A 10,496-nucleotide genomic window follows, 5' to 3' on the forward strand; every position below is an offset into this window, starting at 1 on the left:
GCTTCCACTTGGCCTTTCCCATCATATAGCCCTCACTCCATGAGTCAGGGAACCAATGTGAGGATTCTGCCAGTTGCTGAGTATGTCTATTCCAATTGTGCATTCTGGCACTGGGAAATAACCACAGAATGGGTCTGGGGACCCACTGAACCCACTGTGAGATGGACCTGAGCTAAAACTCCATCGATCATCTGACCTCCATAAGCCCCAACTCTGCCTGGTGGACCAGAGTGACATTTTGGGTCTCTTGGTATTAAAGTCACTTCTGAACCAGTGTCTAATAATCCATGAAATATCTGATCATTTCCTTTTCCTGAAAGCACAGTTACCCTGGTAAAATGCTGTAGGTCCCCCTAGGGAAGGCTGGGAGGAAGATTAACAGTATAAATTTTTGGCAGTGTAACAGGGTCCTTCCCCAAGGGTACCCGGCCTTCCCTTCATTCAAGGGGCCCTGGATCTGTAAACTCTCTCAAGTCTGGGAATTGATTAAGGGGCCATGACTCTCTGTTTTTGTAATTCAAGGGAGACTTTTGTTCACTTGACCTACAATTCTTCTGCCTATATAGTTCAAATGAGAATTTAGTCGATTGCCCATTTACTTTACTACTTGGTACTCTATGATCTACTAGCTAAGGCCATAAGTCTTTGCAAGTCAGATTATTTTGATTTCTGCTTTAAGCCTGTTTTCCATTATGGTAGACATGGCCGCCTTGTCTGTGGTGATTAACTGCAGCCACTTGACTTCTGCCAACTCAGGACCCAATTATCCCCATCATGTTTAAGGATTTCAGCTCAGTGACAGCAGTTCCTACAGTAATATCTGACCTACAGAGAAGAGCAACTACAGAGCTCTTCAGGAATGATGGAGCTAGTCTCACAAATTTATTCCTCACAGTCCTGGTAAAAGGTATGTCCTCTGGACACTCCAGGGGTGTGTGAGCAGGTCTTCAGTGATAAATCCACTCTAACATTCCAATCTCTCTAAGCCTTTGAATCCCCTCCTCTACATTTTACCAGGGCAGTTCTGGCATTTCAACCTGTGGTAATGCCGGCCACCTTTTGATCCATGTTTCAGCCAACCACCCAAACAAACTGTTCACAGCCTTTCTAACCCCTTGAGCTACAACATTGAATCCAGAATCTCTGCTTAGTGGGCTCATGTCAGTAAATTCAGTCTGATCCAACCTTATATTCCTTCCACCATTATCCCACACTGTTAATATCCATTCCCACACATATTCCCCTGGTTTCTTTCTGTATAAGTTGGAAAACTCATATGGTTCTTTTAGAGTATAGTGTACTTCCTCATGGGTCACACTTTGGACTTCACCCTTCGGGGCCTGTTGGGACTTTAGTTATAGGTCTTGAAGCTAAGACTGGTGGTGGGGGTGGGTCATGAAAAGAATTAGAAGTATGCCTCAAGCCATTTACGTCAGGGCATTCTGTTACATTTTCATCTCGTAAAACAGGATTAATCTCTCCAGATAGAGGAGTGAGGGCTGCTTCCTCAGGGGAGGTGATTACAGGATTAGCAGTCACTGAAGGGTTAATCTTTTTAGGTGGAGGTTGGATGACAGGCTCCTTAGGGCAGACTGGAGGTGGGGAAGCTGTTTCCTCAGAGCAGCCCACTACAGATAAATCTAACAATGACTCAGCAGAATCTGGGGGTTCCAGTGTCCTCACTGCCATTATTATCAATCCATATGTCCCCATCCCAAGTTTCAGGAACCCATTCTTTTCCAATCAATGCCTTTACTTTAATAGCAGATACCCTGAGAGGTTGAGATTTTAGTTTGTATTGTAAATCTGCTACTCTCACAATGAGAGTCTGCATCTGGTTTTCAGAAATCTCAAGTCTGTGGGCACATGAAATGAGATTTTCTTTCAGGGCACACATAGAAACCTTTACATCTGTCATAAAGCATTTAAGTTTTAAATTTGAAGCCTTTAGCTTGTCCCTTTCTCTTACAATTTTATCCAATGTATCTAAGAGCAGCCAGCCAACATTATTATACCTCTTAATTCTGCAAAACTCTGTGAAGGTGTCAAAAACACTGTCACCCAGAGCCTTGCTTCCTACAAGAGTATGATTGGGAGACTCAAACAGTGCTATTTTGCTTATCTCCTCTGCCAACTCATGCCATGGACTGTCAGTACCCTCTTGATTATTGGAAATGGAGTCATTAGTGCCTTTGAATCTAATCAGAGTAGAAAACAAATTGTAAAAGCCCATTTTAAGATTCCATTTCTCAAGAACCACTCCCAGTACCAAGTTGTATTGATTAGGGTTCTCTAGGGAAACAGAATCAATGAGAGATATCTATGAATATAAGATTTATAAAAATGACTCCTGCAACTATGGGTGTGCACGAGTCCAAATTCTGTAGGGGAGGCAGTGAACTGGCAACTCCAATGAAGATGTTTGATGAACTCCTCAAGAAATGATCTGGCAACTTCAACGAACTCCTCAGGAAATGAACCGGGATCTTCAATGAATGTGTTCAATAAACTTCCTTAGGAAATGAACTGGCCACTTCAACAAACTCCTCAGGAAATGCTCTGCTGGTCAGCTGAAGAAGAAGTGAAAGTCCTCTATCTGTCTCACTTAAAAGTCTTCAACTGATTAATTGGATTAAATCCAGCCAACTGCATTCTCTCATTGTGGAAGACATGCCCTTCGTTGAAATCATCAGTCACAGCTGTAGCCAATTGACTGATGATTTAATAAACCAGCTTTCTGGTTTATTAACCAGCCACAAACATCCTTGCAGCAATGGTTAGGCCAGTGTTTGCTTGGCCAGATAGCTGGGTATCATCACCTGGCCAAGTTGACACATGAATCCAACCATCACAGGCATATTCAGTTTGATTTTGTTTGTAGTATGTTGTGCTTCTTGGACCTGTATATTAACATCTTTCATAAAAGTTGGATAAGTTTCGACTATTATTTCCTCATATACCCTTTCTACTCCTTTCTCCCTCTCTTCTCCTTCTGTGACATCCATAACATGTATATTTGTGTGCTTCATGCTGTCATTCAATTTTCTGAGACTCAGCTCTTTTTTTTTCCCCCATTCTTTTCCCAATCCATTCTTCTGTCTGTAAGATTTTGGATATTCTATCCTACAGTTTGCTGGTCGTTCTTCTGCCTCTTCAAATCTACTGTTGTATGCCTCCATTGTATTTTTAAAATCTCTTCTGTTGTGCCTTTCATTCTTGTAAGTTCTTTTTTTGAATGCTTTCAAATTCTTTTTTATGCTCACCCAGTATTGTCTTTGTATACTTTATATCTTTTGCCACATTTTTCCTCCAGTTTCTTGAGTTGATTTAGGAGACTTATTTTTAACAGCTTTAGTTAGTTGTTTCAATGCCTGTATCTTGTCTGAAGTTTTAGTTTATTTCTTTGACTGGGCCATATCTTACTGTTTCTGTACTAAGAAACAGGAAGATAAGTATGGCTTGTAATTTTTGCTGGTGTCTAGGCATCTAATTTTCTTGATGAGTTTATTCTGTAGGTCAGTTTCTCTCTCTTGCCTAGGATTTTCTTGTTGATTGGCTTTATGCTGTAGCTCTTCTTTGACACTTGGTTCAACTTATTCTAGACCTTTGGAATATCTCATGTTTAGCTGATCAGAATTTTTTCAGCTCTTAATCATCTGATTCTTGTCCTGAATATATTTTGAGATTGCACTGTTTGTGCAATTATTTCACCCCCAGGAAATAGCTTCATTTTCCCTCTTCCTCCTCTGGGAATGTTGATCTATTCTGTTTGTTTTTCACTTGACTTTATATGTTTTTAACACTCCTATGATTAGCTCTAGCTACTTTTACCTGGAGAGCTTGTTCTGGGAGGAGGGTTCCCCCATAGAGGACCCACCTAAGTCAGTTTTTCCCAATGAAAACAGGCCCATGGCCCACTCAGAGGGTATAGGTTAGTTCCAAAGTGCCCTGGAGAGAAGACCCAGAAGGATGAAAATTTTATCTATGATGTCTCCCTGATTCTGTGCTTTACTGTCATGCCCAGCAGATGGCACTTTTCAGGCAACTGTTCCCCACAATCCTAAGGTGGTACTGTGCTTTTAATTCTCAGCCAACTCTTGCCTGGTACATGGTTGAGATAGAGGCTGCAAGCTGCTTTTGGCTGGGATGGGTTGAAACTCTTGCTCAGATTCCAGACCCTGGAATCCAAACTCTAATCAACAGCCACATACTGTACTGGGTCTTGCCCCCCATCCCATTTTCTTAGGGAAGAGCTGCCCTCAGCAAACTTCTCCCCACTCCCCCGAGAAATTACTGTGTGTTTCAGTTAGCCCTGCTCCCTCCCCTGCCAGGGGTGGGTTTGAAACAGAAGCTGCCAACTACTTTCTGTCTTCGGCTGGTTAAAACTAGTTGTTTTCAGAGCTGGAGCCTAGCACTACAACTTCACTAATCAAAAGCCAGAGTCAGTGCCTGGCCCTGACTCCCCCTTTTCTTGGGAAAGAGCCATCCTTCAGCAAACTGATCTCCACTGCCCTGAGAAGTTGTGTGTCTCTCATTCTGCCCTGCTTCCTCCCCTGCTGGGAGCAAGGCTTGAAACAGTACCTGCTGGGTGCTTTCTGTCCTGGGTGTGTTGTAAATTTAGCTGTGCTTGGAGCTGGTACTCAGCATTTTGAATTTACTAATCAGAAGCCACAATTGGTGCCCAGCCCAGTCCCCCCACTCCAAGAAGTGGCTCCTGAGGAAGCCTGCCATGCCAGTGGGGATGAGCACCAGCCTTTGCAGCCTGGAGATTTACTCACAGCTCTTCAGTGCATTTTATCAGTCTCTTCCTTCTGCTCTTCCCTGGATGGTGTACAATGTTCTTGTCTTCAGGGCCTCCCAAACAGTTGTTTCAGACAGTTCCTGGCTATTTATTAGCTGCCCTGGAGGATGAACTGAACTTCCTAGAACTCCCTACTCTGCCATCTTGGGGAAAGTATTCTTTTTGAGTAGCACTATGCTATAATACTTACCTCTCCATCTGTTACCTCATCTACCTCCTACTCACAACTCTGCCAGCCTCATGATGTAGGCGAAACTAAGACTCTTACTAGTAATGTCCATGTGGAGCCAAGCTGCAAGTCTCAAATAGGTGTCTAAGTTGGGTCCCTAGACTGCCATTAGCTGTATCTTTCCTGGGTCAGAAATTCTGCTTTTCTCATGGCACAGCATGGTATCTGCCTATGATTCCTACTGAGATTCCTGCTAAATCTCATGGAGATTAATGGTGACACCACAGCTTGGGCACAGACCAGTTGAGCAGTTTTGCAAGACCGCTGGGCTCAGCCAACAACTGGGTGGGCTGTGGACAAAGAGGCCTTGGGTTACTTGAGCTGCCACTCATCTCTGTGAAGAGCAGTTTTTGTATGCCTGCAAAGAGGAGAGTGAGTGTCAGAGCACAGACTTTTTAAGCCTAGACAGTGATCGAGATTGAGATTGTTGGACACCTTGGGATTGAGAGTCAAATGTGGGATGCAGGGGTGAAGGGGGTAGGTCCACATAATGTTTGTCAGACAATAAACTGACCTTATATCCTGTCTGGACTGTCTTGTCCTGCCCTTGGTGACCACACTGTGTGGCCATTAGGCAAAGATCCTCTTCGCTATCTCCGGAAACCCCCTTTCTGCAGCCCTAGGCTTCTTCAGGGTCAAAGATATGGAAAATTGCCAGGAAGCTACAGAGCCCTTCCTGCTATGTGCCTGGTTTGAAAGCTCAGGTTTCTGAATTGAAATTGAATGATGGTTATAGGCTGTGGTGTTTGGGTTAAGGCCAAGTCCTATGGGCAAGTATGAGCTTTGAGGCAAGTATGAGCTTTGAGGGAAGGGTGCTATGTCCATTTGTTCCACTGTATTATTCCATTCCCCTAGCATAGTAGATATGGAGAAATATTTGTTGAATGAATGAATGGCCATTCCAAATTTAATCACTTGAAGAGGTAAAGATCTTCTGAAATTAGGAATTGGGAATTCAAAGGTAGATCTTAGGCTTTATGAGGTACTCCTTTCTTTCTTGACTTCATTCCCTTGGTTTGAGACTTTGTTCATCTAAGGGACTCAGACGATGGGCCCTGGTAACCTGAGTTAATGTGAATCCTGGATTCAGAAAGCTGCCACAAAGAGGACTGCAAGCTGGAGGTGAGGAAGATCTGCTTTGCCATCCCAGTAATCCAGGTTCATACCTTGTTATATGTTGTTACTCATAAACCTTTCCTAAAGTCTTGTGTGACCACCCCAACCTGGCAGCTGCTGTTGTCAGTATTAAGGGATGGTTGGTTGGGTGAGCATGTTTGACCTGGAACCTTGAAGGCAGAGAGTGGGGCTTCCAATAGTTAGCATAGTGGCAATCTGAGGAATCAATGAGAGAAAACTTAAAGGGTCAGATGAATCTTGAGGCCAGAGTCTAGTATGTCAACTGCCCTCCACTCCTCATGTAAAGAAGATTATCCCTTGAAGGAAGGTAACAGTTTCCTTACAGCCCTCAGGATGGTGGAATGGGAGTTGGGAGTAAGTTCCATTTTTGCTTCCCAGGTCAATGAGTATCCCAGTGCCTCAGGAGTTGCAAATGGAAGGGCATAATGGTCATACTTAGCCTAGAGGCAGGAGTTGGGGCAGATTCTCACCAGACCTCTTTAGGTTCAGTGGAGCCTGACAAGGATCCAGAGCTTGAAACACACTTATACTTGTTGGGGAACTGAGGCTGATCCTGTAATCTAGGGACAGAGGAGTTCCAGATTCAGGTAGAAGTGTTTGGGCAGAGCTACTGCTTTCAGCACACTATAAAAAAAGGCCTGGCTGTGGGGCAAGAGGAGCCTGAAATCCAGCCAACCTGGAGCACCCATGTGATGCACCTGCAGGGATGCAACTGCCCAGAGTGGGCATCATTTTCTATTTAGCACAAGGTAGACTGTGGGAAACCCTGGGTTTGAGTGCTCAAAGTGGGGCAATTGTGGCTGCCTAGGGGTCTGGGTTGGAGAGCCAGTGCCTGGCTGCTGTGGGGGACGCTAGGGCCAAGGGCTGGTGAAATGCCTATGAGCCCCAGACAGAGTTCCCCACACTCAGGATATGCCTGCCCTTCACCTAAATATGGGACATTCAGACCACTCTCAAAAGAGGCTTCTCTACATGACAATGGGACCTGTATCTGAGGGTAGGAATTAGAAAAATATTTTTTTCAGTGTAAAGACTGGGAAGTTGGGAGGGTAACAGTTAAATGACATTTAGGAGAATGCCATTTATTGAACACAACTTCATTGAATTAACAAAATGATACGAAATTAGAGTTATGCTCGGAATTGAAAGGAAGCTTGGAGCAGAGTTAAAGAATCTTGGGCCTGAATGCCTGTCTTAGCTCTTTCTTTCTTTCGTTCTTTTTTTAAAGCTGTGTGAGACCTTGGGAAATTTATTGACTTCTCTGAGCTTGCGTTTCCTCTCCTATAAAGTGGGCTAATAACACTAACCTCCTAGCTTGTTCAGAGGGTTCAAAGTGCATCTATGTGATGAACTTGGCACAGACCAAGTGTCAGCTTGTTCTTTCCCTCCCTATATTGTTTCCACTGTCATATCTGAGCAGGGACACTGGGCTTGGGAGGCAGAGTTTGTCAGTGATTCTAGGGCCATGAGGGGTTTCTGACCTGTGTCCTTGGGAACCACAATGACCCACTGAGAAATCCTGGCTGTTGGCCAAGGAAAGGCCTGGCGAATACTCACTGCTCCTCCAGCTTCCTATTATACCCATCCAGACCATTCTCCACATTTAAGGGCTCCTTCATTTATAGGATAAATCCTTTATCTTAGTGTTCAAGGTCCAGTCTATCTTTCTACCTTATCTCCCACAACAGCCATCCATATACATTGTGGGATATTCCTGAACAGGCCACAGTGTTTATGTTCTGTGTTTTTGTCTGTGCAGCTCCCTCTGGCTGAAATGCTCTTTCTCCCTCTTCTCTGCTAAGAAAACTCTTTTTACCCCCTCAGAATGTCCCATTCACTAAGGTACCTTTTCTGATCCCCAGATTAGAATAGGCCCCACTTCTGGACTCCCACTGTTCCCCTCTAACACAGCACTGACCATTCAGTGTGAAATGTTCTGTTTCTGTAGATGTGTCTTTTTCTAGTCTGAACTCCTCTAGGGCAGGAACCACTTCTGTTCCTTTCTGAGTTTCCAATGCCTAGCCCTGGGCCTGGCACAGAGTAAGAGTGCTATAAAGGTTTGTTGAATGAATGAGTGCCTGAGTGAAAATTATAAGGTGGATATACGTTGCAGGTAGGTGGCAAGTAGCATGGTCCTGTCTCCAAGCCTCAGAGGTTACCTGGGCTGGCTATAGAGTAGGGAGTTCATTCTGTTGGTCTCTTTTGCCAAAGGATATTGAGTCTGAATTTGCTTCGAGAAACCAGGTCATGTCTGATTAAGATTGTCTGGGGACAGTAAGACAAAAGGTCAGAAATCTGAGGCATCTGTGAGGAAGTCTGAGGTGACTGCAGACTCATGAGCAGCTTTGGGAAAGTGGGCGTGGGAAAACAATACTGCAGTCAGTCCTTCCCACCTGGGGAGTGAGGCTCCCAGCTAATGGCTCCAGAACAAGCCTGTAGTGATCAGAGCTCAGGTAACAAGGAAGCACTCAGGTCCCCTGGCCTTCCACCCTTCTGGGACAACATTTTCTTCAGTATCTATTTAAGATGTCACAAGTTTTCATCCTATGTCTGCCTCTGTGCAAAGTATGGTACTTTTCCCAAGATTCCTGAGAATCCCTGCAGAACTAATATTCTCCTGAGTGCCTCTCACTCTTAATTCCTACTGCTGGTGCATTCCTGTGACTCTACATTGTTTTGCCCCAAGTTCAGATACTGACCCTGCTCCTTCATTCCCCAAAATACCACTATCACAAGCATCTGGGTGTAGCAGACTTTCATTCAAGAGTTGGAGGTAAGGAAGCAAATTATAGCACAATGCAGAACAGAAAGGCAGGATAGGGGTTATTACCCTTTTTGCATGAAAGAGGAAATAGAGACTTAGAGATTGGTCAGGTGACTTTTTGAAGGTTATACAGCAAGTTAGTAATAGAACTGAGACTGGATCATGTCTTCTAGGCCAGAGACTCTCTGGGATTGGCATTTCATATTTCTGAGCTTCTGTAACCCAAGAAGCTATCCAGGTTTGTGTTAAGAACTGACTGCACACACAAAGACTGTTCAGGATGATTGCATTGAGAGAAACCTCAGGAGTTGGGAATTTCCTGAGTGTGACTCACCTGCCCCTCCACCTCCTGGAGTCCTGCCAGAGTCCTGCCAGAAAAAAGATCCTGGTGGATCAAACCTTTACTGACAGCCTGTCCAAGACAGGCATATTGGTGCAGTTATTTAGTTTCATCCTCACTATGGCCCTGAGAGATGGCATAATTATTCCCCATTTCAGATGAGAAAACTGAGGCTCAAAGAGTGGAAGTGACTTGCTTAAGATCATACGGTTAAAGTCATAGCCTCAGACCAGAGCTTTACCTGAAGCTACGTGGCACTGCCAACAGTGGCCACCAGGTGGCAATCTCCCCCAGCTCCCTGCAGACCACAGGCAACCTGGAATCATAAATGACAGCGCCAATGGTTGGTGACTTAACAGCAGTCTCAGCCCGGTCTTTCAAAACCACCTGGAGGCATCTTTGTTAAACTGATGTCCTGAGAGGGACGGTGACTCGCCAGAGAAGAAGACTGTGGGCAAGTGCATGGGCACAGGATCTGGTTCAGTCTGGTTCTGAGATCGGTGGTCTCTGCTGAACTGTCAACTGGAAAATGCTGGGCATGATTTTCTTGGCACAGTGTTCAGTGTCATCTCTACCCTCTCTGTTGCCATGGTGTCACTTAGAGATGGGCAGCTGAATGTTCCTTTGACTCTGCTGGCTGTCTATGGCCTAAACCCTTCTTTAGGTGGGGTCATCCTTGTTTGGTCCTAGGGCCATCTGAGCCACTCCACAGCTCCGACCCCTATTCTAACTTGTGTACTTCTTTGTATGGAGCCATGGAAACTGCTATGATCTTCCGTGTGTACCTACAGCCGGGAAGAACTGGGCAGGAGTCCTCCGAATTCTTCCCTGGTATACCTCACCGTGTTCTCTTTAAGCCCTGCTGGCTGGCTGGACCCCTCAGTAGGATTTCTGTCACTGGATATCTCTATTGGAAACTTCCTCTTGGTCTCTGTGCTACTCAGGGGCAGCCCCAGTGTGAGCCTGTAGATTTCTGGTTCTGCTGATTTTCTGCTGGATCTGAGAGGTTTGATTCCCCTTCTGGCAGGCACTCCCAGTTTCCACGAGGGCCTCTGAAATATTCCCCACTCTCCATCATGGAAGTAACTTAGCAAGAACCAGGCTTTCCCCACAAGGCTGCCTCTGACTTCTCCCCTTTTCCCTCCTAAAATCCTGTGTGTGTGTATGTGTGTGATGATAATAGGGCCTATTCTGTTGTGTCTGCATAAGCCCTGGGTAGCCCTAG

The sequence above is a fragment of the Choloepus didactylus genome, chromosome 6 (assembly GCF_015220235.1).
Source record: "Choloepus didactylus isolate mChoDid1 chromosome 6, mChoDid1.pri, whole genome shotgun sequence".
NCBI lineage: Eukaryota > Metazoa > Chordata > Mammalia > Pilosa > Megalonychidae > Choloepus > Choloepus didactylus.